The sequence below is a fragment of the Chiloscyllium plagiosum genome, chromosome 9 (genome assembly GCF_004010195.1).
Source record: "Chiloscyllium plagiosum isolate BGI_BamShark_2017 chromosome 9, ASM401019v2, whole genome shotgun sequence".
Lineage (NCBI taxonomy): Eukaryota > Metazoa > Chordata > Chondrichthyes > Orectolobiformes > Hemiscylliidae > Chiloscyllium > Chiloscyllium plagiosum.
The window spans coordinates 45,300,772-45,326,966 of NC_057718.1; the positions used below are offsets into that span (position 1 = coordinate 45,300,772).

Sequence of the window (26,195 nt, forward strand, 5' to 3'; positions counted from 1 at the left end):
CTTTACAAGACAGGAATCAAGGTTGTAGAGTCATAGATGTTCAACATGGAAACAGACTCTTCAGTCCAATTTATCCATACTGACCAGATATCCTAAATTAACCTAGACCCATTTGCTAGCATTTAGCCCATATCCCTCAACCCTTCCTATTCATGTACCCATCAAGATACCTTTCTAAATATAATTGTGCCAGCCTCTGGCAGCTCATTCCATATGCTCACCACCTTCTGTGTGAAAACGTTGCCCCTTACATCGCTTTTAAATCTTTCCCCTCTCACCTTTAAACCTGTGCCCTTTAGTTCTGGACACATTGAAGAAGTCTGAAGGATTACTGTAGCAGAAAGTCACACTGGTTACATATTACTGGAGCGGCATGGTGGCTCAGTGGTTAGCAGGGACCTGGGTTCGATTCCAGCCTCGGGTGACTGTCTGTGTAGAGTCTGCACATTCTCCCAGTGTCTGCGTGGGTTTCCTCCGGGTGCTCTGGTTTCCTCCCACAGTCCAAAGACGTGCAGTTCAGGTGAATTGGCCATGCTAAATTGCCCATTAGTCAAAGGGAATGGGTCTGGGTGGGTTACTCTTTGGAGGGTCGGTATGGGCTTGTTGGGCTGAAGGGCCTGTTTCCATACTGTAGGGAATCTAATCTCATCTATCAGCAGCTATGGCAACTTGCTGTGAATGCACAATCCACCTTTTACCTTGAACATTAACTCTGTTTCTCTTTCCATAGATACTACTGGACCTGCTGAATATTTCCAACATTTCTGTTTTATTTCAGATTTCCGCATTTGCAGTGTTTTGCTTTGCAGTACATAACATATTTGGTTAAGAAAACTACTTCTAATGGGCCTGTGTTGAGCTGTGTTCTGCAGTTTTACATAAAAATAGCTTAATTTGAAAAAAAATTCAGGATTGCATAGTTGTGATTGTAAAGCATTTTAAGCAAAATTTGGTAATGAATTGGCCAAGCCAAACTGCACTTAAATCTCCACCTCAAAGCCTCTGGATTGTTAGCCTGTGAAATTTTACACCGCTGCAAAATTATTAGTTTCTAGTCCAATTGTAATTGAAAAATTCTCTCATTTGAAGATGTGAATAGAGTCAAAATTCATAGCATTTTTAATTAACAGCCATACTCCTGATATTACGACTGGCAGATCATTGATGTAGCTGAAAATAATTAGGCGTGAAGACATTCTTGAGAGGTCATATCATGCAATTCAAGTCCTGCAATGTTTGGCTTCCAAACATTGACAGCTATTCTCCAGCTGGTGATGATAGAGGATTAGTGCTATCGCACTAGAAATTGTACTTTTTATGTATAATTCTGCAGAAGCTGCATGGATGTCAATTATGAGTTGCAAGCTCTGTTCTTTGCCTGACATCATAATATCATATTTCTTTGTCTTCAAAAGATTTATATGATGATTACTCCTTTATAATGTTGTGGACCAAAGGATTTCCAAACAGCCAAATGGTTGAGGATGAGATCAAATAGGCATTTCCTCAAGTTGGATCCTTCTTTACTTGAGACAGGTATGATCTTGCAGTACTACGCTTCAAGATTGGGCCAGTTTTTAGTTCGTGGTGGTTCGGCAGTCTGGGCTGTAAACATTTGAAGTCTGATTTACACCCTGTGCCTTTGCTTTTCACAATTCTTCTTCTAAATGGAATGCTACCAAACAATGGGTACTGAGAACAGCAGGTTTTCTTAGTCTTGTTCAACAACCCAGAAAGCTTCAAAGAATCCAGTGTCCATATTGCAGACTTTGAGGTCCAAGGCTGGCCAACTACATACTGCTGTGTCCTCCCCTTTGTCTATTCATCAAATAGGACGACACCTAACCAAGGTATTTTGTTCACTGGGAAATACTCTGCAGAATTCACAAAAGCTCCAGGAATCAATAGGTTAAATGTTGGGTGGGTGGTGGACTGGGACCATGAAAACGAAGTCTTTTTTTTTCTATAGCTTAAAAATGTTAATTTATTTTTCTTTGATAAAAGATACTTTTTCCAATCTTCAAACCACATAATATGTTGGAAAAGAGAAAGGAAATAAAGGAGGAGTTGACAGACAAATGCTATTTGAAATGGGTTGTCTCTGGTAATGAAAGGCAGCTCTATCACATCAAAGAGGACTGTTCATTTCTTTCAGAAGTTGTAAATTGGGCAACTATTTGTAATGGTGAACAGACCTTCTTCACCCACAGTTGGATGTGCTGTCGCTCATTGTGACTGTGCTTTATCCCTAATGACCTTTCTTCATATTTGTTGCATTCACACAGCTTCCGCTCGTGGCCACAGGTGTTTTAATTTTGTTTTGTTCAGCCATGCTGATGTGGCCCAATATTTTCTTCTCTGAAGATTATAGCTTGTTTTTGTATAACTAGTTTAGATCTTTTAGGTCATAAGCTATTCAGCCTGATGTTTCAGCACTGTGTAGACCTCCATTCCTAATTGCTGATCAAATCTTAATGATCTTTCTGCAACAAACACTCATTAATCTAGGAACCGTAGTTCTGAAGGTTGTTTAAAAGTTTTATATTCTGTAAGGAGAGCTGTATCCCAATTTAGAAAAGGGAATTTTTGGACATTCTGACAATATACCTGTTGCTATCAATCCAGCACAAAACCTAATCATTTGCCTTGCTTAAGTGAATTAAACTGGACTTTTGATCAAGGATTTGTCTGCGTACCAGCAAACTGTGTTTTAAACACACACTGTGTTGCAATTAACAAAGATATTAAGGATTGTGTGAAATACTTCAGCATGATTTGCATGTGGTCAACCATGAGCTTCACCTTCAGCAAGACTAACTCCAAACAGCATGGGCATCATCATTATGTTTTCTATTGCTATTCACCTTGTCATGATGATGATTTGCTGAGCAGTTGATCATCCAGGATTGATCAATGCCATGGTTAGTTTGTTTACAATAGTAAAACACATTAAAAATTATGAAACAAGCATTACATTACAAGTTCCACACACAAAAATCAGTGGTAGATGACCTCCATGAAGAGTTGGAACATTGTATGCACAAAGCATGTGGGGAGCTGATAGAGGCATTACCACTGTGCTACATGTCTGAGCCAGGAGGCCCTAGTTCAAGTTTGATTTCCTCTAGAGATGTGTATTAACATCTCTGAAAGATGATTAGAAAATATCTACGGGCAAACTCTCTCTTAAACAGAACTCATCCTTCATTTTTTTTCTCCGTGAAGTATTATCTTGCTCAGTTGCATTAAGCAAATATTGCTGTGGTTTCCTTTGCTCCCCCTCAGTTTCACTGAGCTGTTAATGGCATGTGGCCTCTGCTGAGTGCCCACAGCTCCCAGGAATTTTTTTGGAGCCCTGGCTCAAACACTTGAGGTCTGAAGTTCCAGGACTTAGTAGACAATTCAATCTTACCAGCACAGCCCTCAACAAACTGTGCTTGACCTATCATCGAGTCATAGAGCCATAGAGATTTACAGCATGGAAACAGACCCTTTGGACCAACTTGACCATGCTGACCAGATATCCTAAACTGATTTATTCCCATTTGCCAGCACTTGGTCCACTCCCTCCAAATCCTTCCTATTCATGTATCCATCCAGATGCCTTTTAAATGTTGGAACTGTCCCAGCCTCTACCACCTCCCCTGGCAGCTCATTCCATACATGTACCACCCTCTGTGAAAAAGTTGCTCCTTAGACCCCTTTTAAATCTTTCCCCTCTCACCCTAAACCTATGCCGTCTAGTTCTGGACCCCAACCAGACAGACAATGTGCTCCATTTGCAGACACAGACTTAGTTTTGTCTCTTCTTGTGGAAACACTTACTCTCAACTGCGCTGCGCCTTCTGTAAAATGTTAATGTTACTAAGTTTCTGTATCCATGGTCTTGAGCAAAGCATTAGAAAAATGATGTAGTTTTAGAAGTTAGCAAGAATTCTGCACCCTTTTGAAAATAGAAGCTCAGACTTTTTCTTCATTAGCACATAAAAGAACTGAGCATTTTTAACTTCCGTTATCATGGAAAGCTGTAGTGTTGTGTGGTTTTGGGGTGAAGGAAAAGCAAAGGTGGATGAAAATTTGAGCAGTAACTGGACCTCTCTTTGAATTGCATTTTTTAAAAAAAGGTTGCTTTCTTCAATCAACTTAAGTTGTTTTCTTACAGTCAATTCAAATTGGTAATTCTACTGGTATCAAATCTTCTCTTAGTTTTAAGGTATGCTGCTCCATCAAGGGTGTTATTCTTTTGATGCTTTCTCTTTTGATGTTTCTGTGTTCATTTTTGGTTTCCAAAAAAGAGGTGTCTCAGTAAAGTTAGTGCTCCCTGTTCAAAGGAGGGCCAAGAACATCAAAGGAAGAGCTTCAAAGGATTTGCAAGCTAGACCCAACTGTTCGCTCATCCCTACAATTGTGGCTGTTCTTGTGAAATTATTGCATTATTTTAACTTAACTAAATCTAAAGCCACAACATTGCTAATTTAGTTTCTGCAGGCTAACAAAACCATTTAATTAACATTCTCTTTTTCTAGGGTATGATGGCATTTCTAAATGAAGGACAGGATAACTGTCAAATTGTTTTCACTCTACTTAAATAAGTCTTTATGAGACTGGTAGAAGTCTGTTATCAAATCACATCTTGTTTCAGAAATGTGGTACAATGGTACTTTAAATCATTCTTTTAAAGTAGCATTTTATTTATTGAGTAAAAGGTTAAAAGCGATATAAAAACAAAATACTGTGGGTGCTGGAACTCAGAAACAGAAAATGTCAGAGAAACTGAGTACGTCTGGCAGCATCTATAGAATGAGAAAATAGTTAATGTTTTGAGTCCAACATGTTTTGACTGTCAGTCATCACCAAGATTGAAAAGAATCTGATGAATCAAGAAGTGATTTCAGTGTTTGCTGTTAAATGCCTTTAGATTGGAGAAGATGGGGAAGCTTGACAGACTTAAAAATTCTACAGTTTTGAAGTTCTGGACAGCAATGAGTTAAACTTCAGACTTCTTTTCAGAGAGGCAAATAGATGAAATGTGAGTAGAATGGCAAATTTGGAGTCTGGAAAGAACAGAATATTCAGATAAACTAAACAGTGATGTATCTCGCCCTCATCCCACTAAATTTTGAGGTAAATTTACTTTTGTCACAGTTATAACATATACTGTTGTATTTAAACAGTGGCCCATAGATACAGAAAATGTTTATGACATTTGTTTTATTATTAAATTGATTTTAATGGGAAACCTGTTTTTAATATTGTTTAACTGGCCAGCAGAAGACCTTAGAGCAGCTTTTATTTTACATGCTTACATAGTCTATATTGAAGGTCGAAGAGATTGCAATTTGTCCTGAACCTCATCAATCTTCAAAGGCTGAAGGTCTTGCTTGTCAATGATTGAATACTATGGCATGTACTCTATATGAAATCTATGCTTGTTGGCTGGTGCACTGAGGCCTTAAAACATGTTGACCTGCCAACAAATTTGAAAAAAGAACTATTCAGCCACAAAACTCCACATTCATAATCAAACATACATCCATCAATTCAGTCCAAACGTTTGGCTATCTTGGGGAATATTGTCTCCAACGATGTTCTGTTGGATGTTGAAACAATGGGCCAGGAGGAATTTCCAAACTCCTGGACACATTTAGATAGCTAATCCATGTGCACAATGCTTCAGGAATTGGAGTAGGCCATTCAGCTTGCCAAGCCTGTTCTGCCATTCAGTGTAATCGCGGCTGATTGAACACTTCAGTGCTTCCTACTCATCTCACTCCCATAACCCTGTACACAGCTGCTAATCACAAATAGGTTGATCTCCATTTTAAACATATTTGAAGACTGAGCCTCTACAGCCCTCTATGGTAGAGAATTCCAAAGGTTCAAAAACCTCTGAGTAGAAATATTTCTCCTCATCTTGGACAAAAGGTTGCATCCCCCTGAATTTTTAAATTGTGTTCCTTGGTGTTAGACTCCCCAACTAGGGAAGCATCTTAGCTGAAACTACCCTGTCTATCATAGAGTCTTAGTGATGTACAGCATGGAAACAGATCCTTCGGTCCAACCTGTCAATGCAAACCAGATATCCTAAATTAATCCAGTCGTATTTGCCAGTGTTTGGCCCATATCCTTCTAAATTCTTCCTATTCATAACTTGAAAGGGTTTTGAAAAGATTTACAAGGATGTTGTCAGGGTTGGAGGGTTTGAACCATAGGGAGAAGCTGAATAGGCTGAGGCTGTTTTCCCTGGAGCATCAAAGGCTGAGGGGTGACCTTTTGGAAGTTTATAAAATCACAAGGGGTATGGATAGAGTAAATAGACAAGGTATTTTCTCTGGCGTGAGGGAGTCAAAAACTACAGGGCATAAGTTTAGGATAAGAGGGAAAAGATTTGAAAAGGACCTAAGGGGCAACGTTTTCACTTTTTAAAAAAAAAAAGTATTTTGTAAGTTTCAATGGGATCACTTATCATTCATCAAAACAGTGGAGAATGCAGGCCCAATTTTCCCATATTCTTCATAGCACACTCCCATCTTGTGAACCTTTGTTGCAATCCCTCAATGATGCTGATACCTTTCATAAATAAGGACAAAAATGTAGATAGGACATGGGGCCTTGAAGAGGCAAATGTCCCAGACTCAATTTTAGGTAATGAAGGCAGCCAAGTGGTTGAAGTATTAGTGGGGAAAGTTTTGCAGACAGTGATCATAACTCTGTTAGATTCAAGATTCATTTTGGAAAAGGATAAAGATGGGCCTGAAATTGAAGTTCTAAACCGGCGGATGGCTGATTTTTAATAAGATCAGACATAATTTTGACTAGAGTAGACTGGAATCAGATGCTTTTGGGTAAATCTGTGTCAGAGTAGTGGGATACATTCAAGAGGGAATAGGAGAGCACAGGGCCAGCATCATCTAATAAGGACAATTCCAGTAAACCCTGGATATCGAAGGATTGGATCAAGAGAAAAAGGGAGGCTTATGGCACATGCCAAGGGTTCAAAAAAGTTGAAAGCCGAGAGAAATACAGAATGTGCAAAGGGAAACTTTAAAAGGAAATTGAGAGAGCAAAGTGGGGACATGAAAAAATATTGGCAGGTAAAATGAAAGGAAATTCTAAGTTATTTTACAGGTACATTAATGTAAAAGGATAATAGGAAAGTGCCTATTAAGAGCCACAGTGGTGATTTGTGCATTGAGTCAGAGGACATAGGGTAATGAATACTTTGAGTTGGTGTTCACTGGTGAGAGGAATAATAGGGGCATAGAAATCGGGCAGAAAGACTGATATAATTTGAAAAATTAGCATGCACAGGAGGTTCTGTGTAGTTTGATGGGCTTAAAAGTAGATAAATCAGCAGGGCCAGATGAAATGTACCCCAGGCTATTGAGTGAGGCAAGGGAGGAAATAGCAGGAATGCTAGCAATAATTTTCAATTCCCTTTGGCCACAGGAGAGCTACTGAATGACTGGAGCACAGCCAATGGAGGGAACAAGGCATAAACCAATAAATTACAGGCCACTCCATTTAAAATCACTGTTGGGGAAACTATTGGAAGCAATTCTGAGGGATGAAATTAATCCCTTTCTCTCCAAGTGCAGATTAACAAAGCTATGCTGACTATTTTTGATTAAAGAGATGTCCTGTCTGACCAGGTTGACTTGAATTCTTTTGAAGAGACCAGGTTTGTAGTTGAGGGTTGTGTATCCAATGTTATCTAACTGGACTTCATCAAGGCTTTTGATAGGGTCCTACATGGAAGACTGATAATGAAAGCAAGAATCCATGGGATCTAAGAAATTTTGAGTAATTAGTTCTAGGATGTGCAGAAAGCAGGGGATGATGGTGGTGGGAGTGTTTTTGTGACCCAAGATCTATGTCCAGCCAGGTTCTGCAGGGTTCAGACTTGGGGCTTTGCTGTTTGCAGTAAATATAAACTATTTTGACTTGAATGTAGGAGTGTTGATTAATACGTTTGTGGATGATATAATAATTGGTGGGTTGACAAATAATGAGGAAGATAGCCTTAGCTTTAGATAAGAGGATATACATGGGCAGGTCAGATGGGCTTATCAGTGGCAAATGGAATTCAGTCCAGATAGGCCTGAGGTGATAAAATGGGACAGACAAACCAGGCAAACAAATAGTTGATGAATGGTAGGATGCTGGGAAGTATTGAAGATCAGATGGACCTTAGTGTGCTTGTCCATTAGTCCCTTAAGGTAACAGGATAGGCAGATAAAAGTGGTTAAGCAGGCATATAGGATACTTGCTTTTATTACTGAGGCATAAGGTTTAAAAGCAGGAAGGCTGTGCTAAAACTGTATAAAAAGTTGGTTAGACCACAGCTAGAGTATTATGTGCAGTTCTATAATCCATATTAGAAGAGAAAATGAGGTCTGCAGATGCTGGAGATCAGAGATGCTCTTAGCCTGCTGGACAAACTTTCCTCATTCCTGAAGAAGGGCTAATGCCCGAAACGTCGATTCTCCTGTTCCCTAGATGCTGCCTGACCTGCTGCGCTTCTCCAGCAACACATTTCCATCTATAATCCATATTACATGAGGCATATGATTGCACTAGATACGGTGTAGAGGAAATTTATCAAGATGTTGAATAGGCTGGAGATTTTCCATTATGAAGAGATTAGGTAGACTTGGGTTTGTTTTCCTTGCTGCAGAGGAGTGTGGAGGGGGAGGTAACAGGATTGAGATGCATATAATTGAGAGACAGAGAGGATAGACCAGAAGGAACTTTTTTTCCCTTTTGTGGAGAAATCAATGACTGGGCACATAGATTTAGAATTTAGAATCCCTTCAGTGTGGAAACAGGCCATTGTCCCAACAAGTCCCCGCTGATCCTCTGAAAAGTAACCCACCCAGACCCATTCCCCTACCTTACTACTGTACATTTATCCCTTATCAATGCACCTAACCTACAGATCATTGAACACTGGGCAATTTAGTATGACCAGTTCACCTAATCTGTACGTCTTTTGGATTGTGGGAGGAAAGTGAAGCACCCGGAGGAAACCCATGCAGACACAGGGCGAATCTGCAAACTCCGCACAGACAGTAGTCCGAAGCTGGAATTGAACCCCGGTCCCTGGCACTGTGAAGCAGCAGTGCAAACTAATGAGCAACCATGCCACCCATAAGGTTAGGGTCCAGAGGTTTAGAGGAAACATTTTCCATGGAGTGGTGAGAATCTGTTTCAACCCCAAACTCAATGCCGTAAGGGCGGTAGAGGCAGAAACAATCAACATTTTAAGTATTTATATATGTGTTTTCATTGCCAAGACATACAAAGGGAAAAACCACTGTCTGAGGTCTTCCTACTGAACTAAATTGGGGGTTCGTCCAGTTATTGGAACCTCCTAGTGCCTCAATGCATATAAATATAGTCTTGCTTGTAGGAGATGCCTTGGATTTGTTGGGATAAAGTCAAATTGAAATGTTTGTTTGTTTACTTGATCTGCAACTCTTCAGAGCTGAACTGCATTTGTGAATATGTATATATGCAAAGACATTTTGTAAAGAATAAAGTATATTTTTAAATATAAAAAGCTATGGATCGAGTGCTAGAAAATCACGTTAGAATAGTTCGGGTTTTTCTTTTGACCAGTGCAGACTCAACAGGCCAAAGGGCCTTTCTCCTGTGCTATAGACCTCTCTGACCCTGTTTTGAACAGGTAGGGTTCAAGTATTGATGCTTGGAGAGCCCCACCAGTCTCAGTCTGCCATGACCCTTTTAGTCTTATGTAAACCTATGGGAATATTATTCATGGAAAAAAATTCAACCCCAAACATTTTGCAAAACATAGTCTCAAGGAAATCAACATTTACAAAGTAAATTGCAGTCAACAAAAGTGATCATCTGGGGTGTGGGAGAATGTATTGCATATTTCTACAGACCATACTGCCTGAGAACATAATATTTCCAAACTGAAGTTTGTACTACTCCCCTTGTGCAAATGTCATCTTATGTGCAGTGCAAGTTTAAATAAGCATTTGGCTTTTTTCAAACCTGTGCTAATTGTGGCTGGTAACTTAGTAAGATTTGCTGAGGCATGTTAAAGCCATTACTGTAACCAACCACACACATTGCAGAACACCTGTTAGGATAATAATAGATGCACTTTAAAGCTGTTAATTAGGATGGTCCCAGTAAAAGTTGATTTATCTGATCGTTTCAAGGCAATTCAAAATGCAAGACATGTAAACTGTTTTTCAGGAACAGGCCCATGTTGATTCATGAGTGAAAATCAAGAAAATACAGGTTCATGCAAGAACTTGAGCTGAAAAAGTGATTAGTACCATCCTAATGTACATACTGAGTTGTGATAAACAAAAACAAATTGCTGGAGAAACTCAATATTTCAGGCAGCATCTGCAGAGAGAAAACAATTAACATTTCAAGTCCAGTGACCCTTTTTCAGAACACTGCTCCTGCAGTTTTATTTTTGTTTTATGATACGACCTGCGCTTTTTAAATTATTGAGTTCAAATTGAGGTTGTACTGGGGCCACGATATTGATGATTAAATTTTATTACTTAAAAAGCTTTGAATAATGGATTGTAAGCAAGCTTTAGTCAGGAAGTGGGGTCAGATGTGAGACCGATCAGTTTTATATGTTAGTTTGAATAGTGAGAATTTAAAAATGTACATCTGCAATATAGCTGTCAGAATCCCTGGAGCTGGCAGACAAAATGTTCTGCCATTATTCAAACTAAATCAGCACTGATGTAAAAATATTTTTATTGCATGTACAGTTATTTGGATTAAATTGGAGGTTGGTAAATTGAGTGAATAGCAAAGATAAAATAGAGGCCCTATGTCATTGAGTTATATGTATGAAAATAAATTATTGACTTTGATTTCAATTAAATTATTTATCCATAATACAATCAAGACTTCAATGCTAATGCAAGTATCACAGTTTTTTCCCACCACAGTTACATTTCTTCTGATTTTTCTTGCAACTAATCTGAAAATCATATATGGACCCAACTTAACTGGAAGTGGCTCTTCCAAACTAATGCCACTTAATTTTGAAAATCTTGTCTCCATCCTCTTCCGTTTCCCACTAGCTGTCTTTTCTATTGTTACGATGCCCTCCGAGACCATTTTGTTTGTTTTAAAAGATGAATTTCCCAGCAAGTGAAGACAAGATTTCTCTTTTGACAACACTTGTACGATAACTAACAAACTAAAATCAACAAATCCAACATCATTTAACAGGATAGAATTTCCCGAGAGGCTCCTGAATGAGCAAGATGATCGTGAACAGCACTTGAGTGTTTAATTGTTTGGTCTTATGAACTTTCTTGCTGATAGGGATGGGATTTTCACTTGAAGTTGCCCACCCTGACACTTTATGCACAGAGCAATAAATTCCATCACTTGCAAATAGAAAACAAACTTTTCCAAGAATTATACTTGTTTGCTAACATAAAAACAATTTACCATGCTCTTCACAGCAGAAGCTGCTTTCCCAGAATCATTTTATTTTTTCTTACCTTGTCTCAGTGTCCAAAAAGTATTTGTTTCTCTTTGCATCAAGGTGAAAACTGTCACTTGATTTTCAATAAAAAAATCACCTCGATCCATCTATGATAGAATGATCACCATCCTCTCCACATGAAATTCTGCTTTTTCTTACTTAAAAGAAACATTTTAGAGTATACCAGTTTTGTAAAGCCGAACAGTCATAACACCTTACTATCTTCTTTTGCTCTCCCAATCATTATTAATTTTTTGCATTGTGTCTCTGCATCTCCTTCTCCCTGATCTTAGCTTGCCTGCCTATTTATATTACTATATTATTCTAATGTTTTCAGAGCTATGGGTGTGATTTTTATTTTCTCTTTCTTTTCTCCGCCCCCGCCCGCGCCCCCGCCCGGAAAGAGCAAGAGATGTGGCATGATGGACAAATAATTGTTGGGTGGCCCAGAGTGATCACCACCTTCTTACACCACCACTCCATTTGAATTCTAGATAAGCCAATCCATGGGCAACCCTCTCAATAAGCCACAATAATCGCCCTTCAGTATTCAATTAATGGCAATTTAGGGACTTCAAAATGTCTCTGGCTCAATTACATGTCTCCCTGGCAGATGAGAGAAGTGGCCTTGTGTCCCAGCAGGTAAACCAGGGTGCCTGCCTGCTGGTTGCGCTTCACTTGCTTCAACCTGAGTGCAATAAGGGCAGAAGGATGGTGACCGAAAGCCACTATCTGCTCTTATGTCCAATCCATCCTCATGATAAAGAGCAAGCTGTTCACTGGCGCAATTGGAGGGGGAAATAAAGCAATGTATTCCCAAAGTGCCCACTTTTTGTGTTAGAAAAGAAAGAAGTATGTCGGTGAGTGTTGCTTAGTCGTCTTGGGTTAATGTGGTTGTCATGAAACCTCAGATGTGAGTATGAAGCATGAAGCAATTCTGTGTGTGGATGAGATGAAGTATGCAAATGTAATTGAATTTGTTTGTATGCAGTGAACTGAGCTGGGGCTAAAACTACTGGTGCAAAGATAGGGCAATTGAAGTTGCCTTTTGCCTTGACTACTCATTCGAGATTGTTGAACACCTTTTGTAGTTCTACATCCAAGTCCTTGGGGCACAGTTCCTAGTAATGGCCTGTACAGTTAGCTGCTCCCACTGCTTGATCATGTGAGTGATGAGCCTCTTGGTTTTCTGTGGACCTCCCACCTTCTTTTCAACTTCTCTATCAGACCTCCAGTACAATATCTGAAAACCTTTGGATGTGCTCTGAATGTTGTACCATTTCCAAACTGTTTCCCAATATAGATTAATTCCTGAATGACTCCCATTAGCTATTTCAGCCACACTCTGTCACCCATTTCAGCAGTACAAAGTAACTTCCTAGCATGACATGAAGATATGATTTTGGGCCCTATGCTGTGTGCAGCCAATGAATAGCACATGATATATGTAGAAATCATTATAATGAGCAGCAGTGCAAAGTGGCAGTGTGCCTGTAATTGATTCAATAGATGCAGTTTAATTACAGTATGTTATTTTTGAAGGATGTCCACTTTAATGTTTCTAGTTTTGCTGAAAGTACTGGTGAGCTGGAGCAAGATTGATTACATTTGGAATCAGAATTGTTACTTTTTAAAAATTTAGTTTGAGGGTGCATTTTTGGAAAGCAAATCTTCGCAGGACTTATACACTTAATGGTAAGGTCCTAGGGAGTGTTGCTGAACAAAGAGATCTTGGAGTACAAGTTCATAGCTCCTTGAAAGTGGAGTCGCAGGTAGATCGGATAGTGAAGAAGGCGTTTTGTATGCTTTCCTTTATTGGTCAGAGTATTGAGTACAGGAGTTGGGAGGTCATGTTGTGGCTGTACAGGGCATTGGTTAGGCCACTGGAATATTGCGTGCAATTCTGGTCACCTTCCTATCGGAAAGATGTTGTGAAACCTGAAAGGGTTCAGAAAAGATTTACAAGGATGTTGCCAGGGTTGAAGGATTTGAGCTAAAGGGAGAGATTGAATAGGCTAGGGCTGTTTTCCCTGGAGCGTCGAAGGCTGAGGGGTGACCTTATAGAAGTTTATAGAATCATGAGGGGCATGGATAGGATAAATAGACAAAGTCTTTTCCCTGGGGTGCGGGGAGTCCAGAATTAGAGGGCATAGGTTTAGGGTGAGAGGGGGAAGATATCAAAGAGACCTAAGGGCAACCTTTTCACACAGAGGGTGGTACGTGTATGGAATGAGCTGCCAGAGGAAGTGGTGGAGGCTAGTACAATTGCAACATTTAAAAGGCACCTGGATGGGTATATGAATAGGAAGGGACTGGAGGGATATGGGCCAGGTGCTGACAAGTGGGACTAGATTGGGTTGGGATATCTGGACGAGTTGGACCGAAGTTTCTGTTTCCATGCTGTACATCTCTATGACTCTATGAAACACAACTGAAAATGACATGGCATCTGCGTTTAATAGCTTGTATCAAAATTGTGATACCTGCTTTCTGGACCTTTTTTTACATGATCTAATTGAAAATTTACAATATATACAGAGGAACCTTAATTATTCGAATATCGGATTATCCAAAGGGGATCTCTCAAGGTCCTGACAAAAAACATTACGTCAAAGAGCTGTTTCAACCCTGATCGCGTCTTTTGTTTACAGGTAAAGTGATTAAAAACAAACTCAGTTCACTGAAATGCTGCCGAGAACAGTCCTGGACCGACCAGTCACCGTCTCTCACTCTCTCCCTCCACACTTCTTCCCTGGAGTTTTACGCAGGGGTGAACGCTAAACCCCACTTCCCCAGATAATCTCGCCAACATTTGTCCTGCACAAGGTGGAGGTTGAACCTGTCAAAAAGGGGTGTGTGTGTATGCGTGCGCTATTTGGAGACTTACCCCACAAAGGCAGCAGTGGTCTTACTGTTGGTGAACAGTCCGGCTGTCCGGGGTGGGGGGGGAGGGGTTAGCAGATGGGGTTCGGGTGTTTGGAGGGGATGGGCAGACAGGGCATGGTGTTGGACAGGGTTGTGGGCGGGGGGGCGGGGGTGGGAGTGGATGGGTTTGTGGGTGGGCAGGCGGGGGCGGGCGGGGTCTGGAGTGGGAACGGGTGGGGTCTTGCGCGCAATGTGCTTTTGCCTAGTCTCCTGAACGGGGAGCAGACTTCACAGAAAACTCCAAGACCCTGAGGAAATCAATTAGTGCCTGCCCATCTCACTCGGATACTTGAGGTTCCTCTATATTGCCAAAGCAATATTATTCCATTGAATATCTGCAGTTTTTTTAATCAATCAATATTTCTTGGCAAGCATTGTATACATTAATCACCTAACTTCTTACCAGCTATAGTCATCCTTGATTTGACTTCATCATTGCGACACTGTTCTGTCTTTATCAATGAATACTCATCACCTTGTTTGCTTAAACATCTGCAGGTATTTTGTGGAATCACAGAATACTTGTCTAGTAATGTGCCATGCTACCGCATAGAACATTGCATATTGTAATGATTTGCTTAGGTTGTGAATTTCCTGTTTTAACTGGTGATGAGATTAAGGAAAGAAAGAAATGGCATGCATTAATACAGCACCTTGCACATCTTAAGCATGTTGCAAAGTGTTTTATATTTTATTATTTTAATATATAATAAAAATATCCCACTGACTACAAGACATCTATTTCATGTTGATTTACGATAAAATATTTGCTGGGGTACTGGAAAATGGCTTGTTCTTCTTTTGAATGTTTCTGTATTATTTTTAGTATATCTCTAAGGGGGCACTCCACTTTGATTCAATGCCCCGTCAATGCACAACTCCTTTTAGTATTCCATAGAACTGTCAACCTAGAATTTAAACTGGTTGATAAAATAACCAGAGACAAAGTGAATGCAATACCTGAGAGTGTGATTGTGGCAGATTCAGTTGCAGCTTTCAAATGGGAATTAGATAATTAACTGTGTCTGAGACATTTCTACGTCTGAGGAAAAGATGGGGGAGTGGGAGAAATGAGTTGCTGTTACAGAGAGCTGGCACAGACACAATCAGCTGAATAGTCTCATGTTGTGCTGTGTAACCACTCTTATTATATATGTTGAAGTCTTGAAGTAGAGTTTAAATCTATGTTCTCCTTACTCAAGTGAAAGCTGACACGATGTCAACATGATACATTATTCACACACAGACTGGGGCAATTCTGCACATTATAGAAACACCAGAAAGATTACACTAGTGACTGACCATTGTCTGCTGAGCAGTGAACATGTACATGCCTTTCAAGTCAGCCATGGATGCATTTTTGACTCTGGAAATAGTGAAACATTTTTATTGAAACAGTTTATGGTGGAAAATTGGATTCTCAGGACCCTTTTGAATGTGGTTCTGTGGATCAATAAATTAGAGATTTTCATCAATTCAGTCTGCTTTCAAAAGTAATATTGTTCCACAGAAAAGGAAACCAGCCATAAATATTTTTGAATCAATGAACCTGGGCCTCTTGGCTCTGAGGTAAGGATGCTATCAATGTGCTACAAAAACCCTCTCTCAAACCATAAGAATAAATAATGTTATCTGGTGTATCTGTCCAAACTCATTAAGTCTCATTCATCCATCACCTTTTTGATCTTTTACGCATACTGACCATTTGCTTCTGGTCTGGCAATATCTCCATTTTGCTAATCTCATCCTCCAAATTAAATCCCTGTCTTATCTTACTCACTTTAGCCCAAGAATTTCTCCTCCCATCCCCATTCTCAAGTTTTACCTCCTGTATCCCCTGATTTTTATTTCTCCATTTGATACTCATTCGTAAAATCGGTTCCTTTCCCTATACCTCTTCAACTCTTTAGCCACTTTCCTCCTTTTGAGTTGTTTGAGTTGATGGCTGGTGCTTAAATGCAGCTTGGTTCAAGAGAGCAATTTACAAGTATTCAATATTTCCCAAGATTGCATATTAGCAGTCATAGAGCATGGAAACAGACCCTTCAGTCCAAGTGATCCATGCTGACCAGCTTACCCAAACTAATCCCATTTTCCTGCATTTGACCCATATCGTATCTGAAGTTTTCCTAATTATTTTTAAAAATGCATCAATGCTTCAACAATCCTTGACTTTTGAAATATTGTTTTTCCCATTTTAGTCCACAATAAAAAAAAAGAAAAATAAGAAATAATAGTATTTACGCTAAGGAGTGCAAAACTTTTATATTCTTATAGTATAGTGACATCTAGCATGTTCAGAATAGCCTCCCAGCACATACTGTGAGGGTTTCTAGAAGAACTGTGGCCACTTTGGACTACTGGTACATTGTGGAACAGAACAACACCATGAGTCAAAAGGCACAGGAGGTATCCAATTCAGAACATTCTCGAGCTTCAATGAACAGATTTGTCTTCTATTTTAAAGAGAGGTTCCTTTCTTTCCCTTTTACTAAAATTATTATAATGGAGAAAAAAATACTTGATTCACGATTCATTGGTGCATCACGAAATGAGCATTATTATCCTGTGTTGCAACCATTTAAAGCTTCTGATTTAACCTGTGAACTAGGATAGTAAATGTTTTACAGGCAGATGGTTTACAAAACATTAATTTGTGTGTTAGTTATTCTGAATATTCAGTAACTCTTATGTGTTAAATATTGTTGTGTCCTGTTTTCAAGGATCAGGTATAGAACCTTAAGTTTGAATATCAAATACCAGAATAATCCTAAGCATGTTAATGTAAAAGATTCCATGCACTCTTTTGAAGCCTTCTGCCTGGTGCCCTGGCCTATATTTATCCCTGAATCAACATTACAAAAACAGATTGGTCGATGGTTAGTAAGTTGCTATTTATTGGAGTGCTGTGTGCAAAATTGATTGTACTTCAAAAATACTTCATTTAATGAAGTGCTTTGAAACCTTTGGTAGTCTTGACCAATGGTGTACAATGCAAGTCTTTTTATTTTTCATTTAATTGTGTTTAGGTATTTCACAGGAGAAATTGAGGATGCAGTGAGGACTGGGTGGCAGAGGACATTTAAAGTATCGGAAGCAAAATAGATCTGGTCAGTGGGAGGAATGCTGCTGTGACCTTGAATTTGGTGACAAATATTAGGAGATAGAAAATCAAATGGAAGAGAAATAAATCCAAGAATAATGCAGATTGACCTTTTTAAAAAAAGTTGGCTGTCTTCCCAGTTTTAGGAATGAGCCTCAAGTTTTTCCATATTTTTGTAACAAGAATCTCAATTTGGTGTGGTTTACATTTTACACAAGTTTCCTGTGGAAAATTTATAGTCATATTTCCCACAGACTTTTTTTCTCCCAGACTCAATACTGAGTATAACATTAAAAAACTCTTATGATTCATTCCATTCAATGACCCCAATGCCTTTTCATTGCAAAGCATCAAACTGTTGTACTACATCCATTTCTTCAGATTACATGCAAAGTAACTGAATTTTACCAGAAATTGACTAGGTGTCAATTTTGGTGAGTTTTCATAGAATCATTGAATCGTTACAGTGTGGAAACAGGCCATTTGGCCTAACAAGTCCACATCGACCCTCCGAAGAGTAATCTACTCCGACCCATTCCCCTACTCTTACCCAAATTAATGCGCGTAACCAACACATTCCTGAACATTCTGGGCAATCCACGTAACCTGCACATCTTTGAACACCGGGATGAAACTGGAGCACCTGGAGGAAACCCATACACACATGGGGAGAATGTGCAAACACCACACAGACAATCACCTGAGGCTGGAATCGAACCCGAGTCCCTGGCACTGTGAGGCATCAGTGCTAACCACTGAGCTAGTGTGCCACCATGGAGGAATTTTTGAGTCCTAGTGAGTTTTCTTGTAGTCTCTTCCGAAACCCACCTCATGGCCTATGCACCACAACCCTCTGGCACCCTGTTTGTTGTGTCCACCCTTTTGTCACGGGCAGAAGTTCTTGCCACTGCCAGGATCTCTGGGGATTCCTGCCGCCTGTGCACAGTCAAGCATTGCCATTCCAGAGCTGTCGTGCACTGTTCATTTGTATTGCTCCAAACATGTTGGAGGAGGGAAATTGGCGTAACGTTTGCCAACAGGGATTTGAAGGTCCTGGTGAATGATTTAATACAGAGGAGAACCATCCTTTTTCCACAAATACAGGAGACACTACCAGCCTGGGCTGAGGCATTCATTTAGGTCAGTGATGTTTCCCTGAGCTGGACGAATGCCCAGCGAGGCAGGCAGAAGATCTGTAATCATCTCTGCTGTGCAGAAATAAGTGCCACCATCCTATTTCTGCTACTTCACAGTCACTTCACCTCTCCTGCTGTGTACATTTCCCACAAAGGCTCACAAGATTGTATTCAACATATTCCCTTGTTCGCTCTGATCCATCCAGTTACCCCACAACACTAATCCTACCTGCACTCCATGGTGCCCATTTACTCACTTACCACTTTTGTCCCATCTGCACCTAACAGCTGTGCCAGACACTTCCACCTCACTCATTCCCTCTTTTTGTCTTATTCTGGAAAAGAAGGGCCACAACAGAGCACAAAGAACCAAAACATGTGACGGGTGCCCAGCATTTTGCTCCTCTTCTCCTAAGAGGAGAGCAACCTGACCCTAAGCACGCCAAGTAACTGAATGACCATGTCCAACAAAATGGATTGTTATCAGAAACGACCCCCGACTTTGTATTGGGATCCCCATGACTGAAGAATGTCTCCCTTGACTTGACTGAACTGCTGTGCTCTTCCAGCACCACTAATCCAGAATCTGGTTTCCAGCATGTGCAGTCATTGTTTTTACCACCTTGAAGACTACTTGCCTTAGTCCTTGATGCATGACCATTTGGTTGATACATGTGCATGGTGCAGGTATGAGATCATCAGGTGTGAGGCACTTGTGTCTGTTGTACGTGGTGCAGGTCTGGCCCATTCGTCCCGAGCTGCTCCATGACGCAGGACTCCATGCTTATGGTCTGTTCCCGAGGACATACACCGAGACAGACATCAACTGCATCTGGTGAAACATCAACTTGGTGAAAAGCACGCTTTGGTCTGCCCAAAACTTGTTAGTCTTCCAGAACAGGGAATTCACCTTGACCAAGTGTTGCAGACTGGCACATTCCAAGGTCCATGACTATGTGCTGTTGGATACACTAAAGCTTTGGGCATTGCTGGCAAGGCGCAGTGGACAAAGACCACGGTCTGATGTCTTCCTGCTTAAGTTAATCGGGAGTCTGTGTTCTGCTATCAGACCCTCCTAGTGCCTAAGTGCATGTAAATATAATCTTGTGCATGTAAGAGATGTCTTTTGTTTTCTCTGGTTGAGTGAAACTGAAATGTTTGTTTGTATACTTGATATTCTACTGTACAGAACCAAATTGCATTTTTGACAATGGATATTCAAAGGGACTTATGAGTAAAGCATATTTCTGAAATTTAAAAAGGTATGAGATTGATGTAATGCAACAATGTATAGCAACATGTGCACTCCTTGACTTGCTACTGACAACTATGTGTAAGCTGCCTGAATTTGTGTTTGTGCTAAGAGGCAAGTCAACACAAGTACCATGGACCTTTTTAAGCTCTAGTTGAGGGGCAAAATGGCAAAGCAAAGCAAGGACGCTGTAAACATCCAATTAGGTGCAAAATGTGTGAAAGTGAAGAGAGCATTGTAAGGAATGCTCAAATCTTTAAATTGGTGCTTATCCCTGGAAACCAAGTGTCTTGGGAGCAGCATTTCAATGTAAGCTGCCTATGTGCTCCAAAATGCAATGTTGAAGTGCAGAATTATGTTGTTTGTGAATCAGAGATGTATGTTGAGGCTGTTACATATCCAGTGCCACTGTATGTGGATGGGAGTGCTTGTGGTTGCTGCTTATGGAGAGTGTCCTGAGATGTTAGTAACTGGTATCAAGATGGAGAGTTGGAATGGCCAGGTTGTCACTCCAATTGTCATGTTTGAATTGCCACCTAGTCCTAGCTGGAGGATAAGAAATTATGTGTAAATGAGATGAGATTAATTTATAGTAAGACATGTAAAGAGGCCTCTCTCCATTCTGTAGTGAGATTCTCACCTCGGTATTCAACACCTGGTTGGCAAATAGAACATTTTGCTCTTGATGGCAAGAAACTCCCTACTGCTGATTTTTTTCCCCATTTTCTTGCAAATCCCATGTTATTCAGAACCTAGGAAAACTCCATCCAGGAACATCAGTTTATGCAGTATTCAAAAATTAAATCTCCATCCGCTGCTTTATTCTTCTGTCAAAGTAGATAAACTATCTGCTAATAGTACACAATTGAAATTTGACATGTCATCTTGCCATGATGATGCTTGTCCATGAATATCAACTGCTTCTTTATTTATGAACCTCTTTTCAGGCCTACACACATTCACTGCACTTTAAACTCTAAATCATTCTGATTCCCAATTCTTGTGCATCTCCCCATTGGTTATTCTATTGTCAATGGCTGAGGCCTCACTGACTTTCTTTTACTACTTCTTTTTATTCTTTAAGCTCTTTTTCCTGAAAGGGAATGTCTCACGCATCCTCCTGATTTTTTTTTGGCAAACACACCAACATATTGCCTGTGTCATCAATAAAAATGAGTTAACAAGGCAGGGACAGTGTAACAATAACAAAACAGGAGGATAGAGAACTGTTCTTTGGATCAATTTTTTTTCAATGTGCTTGTTTGCAACAAAAATGCATATTATTGCTTTTTCACGCAAATGGCTGTCAGTGCCTTTTTATGAAGAGAAACTTGGAGTGGAACAGGATTGCATGTGCTTTTAGCACAAAGGCTTGCATTTTCACCTTTGAAACAGGTAGTGGGAGTTGAGAAAATTCCATGCCAGATTAACAAATGTAGTGTATTGATTCGTAATAAGGTGTTACTTTCATCTGTATCATTCTCTCATGAACGTCAGCATAGAATGTCTGTTTATCCTTATGCTCTCAATCATTTTTAACAAGGCATTCTTGAAGTTAGGATTATTAAACACACTAAACTGTAGCCAGACTTTAGTGAGTCATGATTACACCAACTTAATGAATATTTTGTTGTGTAGATGGAGCTAAATGACATGCCTATACTTGACACGTTTGAATTCTTTTATGAAATTTTTAAAAAGTTATTTGTGGTTAAAGTATTGTGTACTTTTTTTTATTCATATCTGTTTTGGTTTTAATTGTGTTGCAATCTTTATTTTAGTTAAAAACATTTCTCGTCATTCAAAAGGAAATGGCCAGTTTCTGGTTGTCTTTTTTTTTGTGAACTAAAGGCTGGATGGTAACCTTCCCTTGAAGACAAGGGGATTGTAAAGTCCAGTGGGATGTCTTCTTGCCATCTATCTTCCCACTCTCTGTCTGATGTTTTACACAAGGCATGAGCGTCAGCCCATTCTTGGACCTATAGAAGCCATTAAGCAGCCAGTTCCAATTGCAGGTCTCATCCTACTGCTGTGAGTCTCTTTTCTTTCATTGGGAGAGCCCACTTCATCGTTTTAGTCACACTAAATGATTCCAGTGATGGTGGGGATGGGATTTGTTCTACAGTGCCCCTGGGGCCTCTTCTGATGCAGGCCCCTCACCCCACATCACTGACACACTAATTCTGTTCTTAACAGGGTTCTTAGGTATTGTGGGCCTACATCCGGTCCTAGCATTGGTCAGCACTCCTCCCAGGATAGGATCATTAAATTGTGGTAGGGCTGGCTTCAGAATGGTAGATGACAACTCCAACTCTCATACACACTTAGCTATTGGGATGAAGACTGTAGTGCCCCATAATACTCAGCTTTGAGTCTAAAATTGCAGTCAGAAGATATTGGAGTGAAATTGAAAATGGGCTAGAATAAACCTAGAGAATGGAGTTGGGGGATAGTAGTACAATACAATCAACATCCAGTTTTACCACAGTCACTGGCACCAACTGGCTATCAGATTGTAAAAGAGATGAATGTGATATCTTGTTTCATATTCCTGCTAATGCCCAGTTTCACCCTGATTTTATAGTTTATTTTAAATAGTACTTTAGATAAACTTTGAGAATTTAATAATTTTAGTTTTAACTTGTTAGTGATATTTATGTTTATCCTTTTAAAAGAAAGGTATTCTTTACTCACTTCAGATAATGCTGTTTATATAGAATTGTAAGTTTTCTCCCTGTGAAAGTAGTAAGTTTCCTGACATTGTAGAGTGCTGTAATAGTTTTGTATTTCTTTGCTTTGTTCTTATGTCTTCATTTTCTTTGTAATTTTCTTCACTTCTCTTTGTTTGGATATGGTTTGAGCTGAATGGTGGGAAGTCATTTGTCAGATGATGAGAGGTACAGCCAACTTTGATGTCCATGCACATGTCATCAGAATTGGTAATCTTCCTGATTTTTGTTTTTCTTCCTCATGGACTTTGGCCAGATGAAACCACTTATTTTAGCACAGGTTAGGGATGGCAGCAATGTTTTCCCAAGTCTATAGGCATAGTTACTGTAAATTTAGCTCGGCCTCTCTATTATATTCATAAGCAGAATAATACCCTTCTCAACGTTGAATGGGTCGCCATCCTGTCACTTTTAATGATTCTTTTAAATGTGAATTACACTTATTACAAACCTATTGATCTGAATAATAGTGCCATACCACAATGGTGTGGGCATTCAAGTGAGAATGGGCAGCCCACGTTTTGGTACGGTTTGTTTTTAGAAGGACAAGAAGAAAGCAGATACAGTACTATAATTTGGAGGATTGTTCTTTGCACATCATGGGTAAGACCTCCTCTCTCCTTCCTTCCCACCTGCCTGGTCTCCAAAGCCTACTCTCCCACCCCCTTCCCTAACATGACCAAACGTTCCTTACCCACTTCACGTGGGACTGTTTGAATTTCTGTCATCACCACTAATGATCTCTTGAAGACTGACTGACTGTTGCTTAACTTTAAGTTTGCTCCCCTTGCCCTGGGATCTTCAGTTCAGAGGATTTTTTTTTCAATATCTAGTCAAATCTCTTGCTGATTTTATATACCTCAGTTAGATCTTGCCTTAATTATCTAAACTCAAGAGAATATCAGAGAGTGGGTGGAGAAATCGATTAGCAAGAACATTAGTATGAAGAAACTGTTAATGGATAAACAAGGTGAACCTTTTGTTGGTTGATTGGGTTAATAATTCTTTCTGTAACAGTGTATGCTGGTAAAATGTAAACAGATCAAAATTATTTAGTTTTTCTTACAATGTTCTGCTTCAGGACTTTAATTTATGTTTTGATTAAACAAATCTTTTGAATAAATATGACAGGCATACATTAACTGTGTGTAGATTATGCAGTATACTGCTATGTATGTCTCCTAATGGTAGTGATGCAGAGGCTTCTTTTATCATGTCCCTCATAAGATTTACCATCTTCACTATGACAAAATATTACACAAAAAGTAATTTAAAAAAAAAGTTTACTCTGACTAGTGCACCATGGAAACTTTGTTTTATTAGTTAATAAGGTGTGTTGTTATTAACCTTTTGCAGAGATTAGGAACTTGTGCAAAAGATTGCAAGCTTAATTATAGACTCAGATTTTTCAGTTTTTTGCATCACCAATTATTCCTGAAGGAATAAGCCATGTATATGTTTACCAGAATAACATGATTAGAAATGTAAACGCTAATCTGATGGTTTTATAAAGTGATTAAATAATCTGACAATTTTTATTACCATCTGCAATTGTTGGGTTTCACACAATTTACTCTCAGGGCCGTAAACAGCTATCATCTCCATTGCACCCACAAGAGCTCAGGAATGGAAGTGGTTAAGAAATGGCGATCTATCAAAATTTGAAACTTGTCAAATATATTGGAATGCGATTAATCTAAAATTCTTGCTTTATTAACTGGCTGCAGTTGAGTTTGTTTTCCTAATAGACTTTGCAAGCATTAAAGTAATTATTAGTTGTCTCACTGTCTGCTTAAATAAGGCAAGTTTCTTTTGGAAACTGAGCAATAATCTAAGTGACATGTACTGCCTTCGAATTTTTCTTGATGTGTCTCAGTACACTCTGCACCACCACCACCAATGTACAGGCTATTTAAGTGCCAAGAATCTGGGATATTTTACAGGGTAGGCTTTAAAAGCAGAACCCTTCAATTATTTTTTTTTCTCTTCTACATGTAGTATTATCAATTGTGAAGCTTTTGAAGTGATATTCAAAGTAATTACACCCTCATAAGGTTTTGTGTTATTCTTCACGTCCATCTAACAGAAAGATGGTCAAACAGTCTATTTCAAAGCCCATATTACGTCTATTACTGAGTCACCAAAGTGTGAAGTTCCATAGAGTGTCTTCTAAACTCTTTTTGGTTCGATGAGCAAGAATGCAACTTGCGAGAAATTGCACAAATGAATCTATATTCATATGCCCTGTAGGGTAATGTGGTCAACTACATTGCTGTGCTTGTGTTTAGTTTGTTTTAAAAATCCTAAGCACCTCCAGTAGTGAATCTGTATGTGTCATGTAACTGAACCTTTCAGACCAACAGCGTTCTGAGTTGGTTCCCATATGAATTGGTTGAAGGAAAATCACACCCAATTCTTTTTTTCCTCTGAGGGTTGTGCCAAGATCCCTGATGGAAAATGTGTGAACCCTAATTGAACGCAAGTTGATTACGTGAGATCCATTCATCCCCTGCACATTTGTAGGGGTTCAAACTCTGATTTAAGGTACTCCTGAAGTCTTGCTTACTTGACATTCTGACCATGTGACATATGATTATATGGAGGTTGGGTCTCTTGTAGTTGAATATCTTCAATAGGGGATTTGTGGTATCATATGTGTGAGAAATTTCAAGAACCCAGGAAGCAGGCAAAGTAGAGGAAGGCAGGATAAGAGATGGGGTGGGGAAGGTTTGAATCTTTTTTTTTGTACAGGCCTTCCATTCCACAACTTCTTCCAGCAAGATGAATGAAACCAGTAGGTGCATGGAACACTACATTATCCCCATGCTCACACACCATTTTGACTTTCACTGGATCAAAATCTTGAAATTTCCTCCCTCATATCTCTCTAGATGTTTCTACACAACCTCCACTGCAGCAGTTGAAGAAAGCTCACCATGACCACCTTGAGGGCAGTTAGGGATGGGCAATAAATACTAATCTTGCCAGCAATGCTCACATCCCAGAAACACAAAAAGTCAATAATGACTTACCAAAATTCTGCCCCTAACCAAGACTAATATTGGTAACACACAGATTTCGCCAAAAGTAGTAAAATAACTCAGCCATATGTAAATGGTAATCTTAGGTGTAAAACATTGATATTCTACCTGTAACTCATAATGCTGAAACTTGGTAGTATTTATTTTGGAACTACTGTCACATTGGTCTGCACTATCCAAAGCACACTTAGGCTCCCAAGAGTGCTGCATTTTCAAGGGTCCGATCTCTCTTTCTTTATCCTTAGAAGTCTAGTTTGGGTTCAGGTTTTGTGTGAAGGTGATGAAGCTAAATTGGGAGCTTTAGTTGGGGTCCCTTCACATGTTCGGTCTACTATCACATGTAAAAGTGAATTGAGCCAGAGATTGCACAAGGAATCAGTGAGTTAAGTGTTGGGGGAACCTACCAAAAAATATATCATCCTAAACTCAGACCAGTATTAACAATTCCAAAACACTCCCAAGGTCACACTTGATAATCAAAATATATTATATATAATGAAGACAATTAA

At 39.5% G+C, this 26,195-nt stretch overlaps 1 protein-coding gene across 9 annotated transcripts in view; it reads left to right on the top strand.

Moving 5' to 3' along the window:
* Positions 1 to 26,195, top strand: part of LOC122552829 (tyrosine-protein phosphatase non-receptor type 14-like) — a 255,939-nt gene that overhangs the window by 53,494 nt on the left and 176,250 nt on the right. Inside the window, exon 1 of one of the 9 annotated variants that reach the window (XM_043695824.1) lies at positions 1,438 to 1,536. The exons of the other annotated variants lie outside the window; for them this stretch is intronic. The gene's annotated coding sequence lies outside the window, so the exon portion shown is untranslated. Of the gene's footprint in view, positions 1 to 1,437; positions 1,537 to 26,195 lie in introns of those variants that run through there. 9 annotated transcript variants of the gene reach the window in all.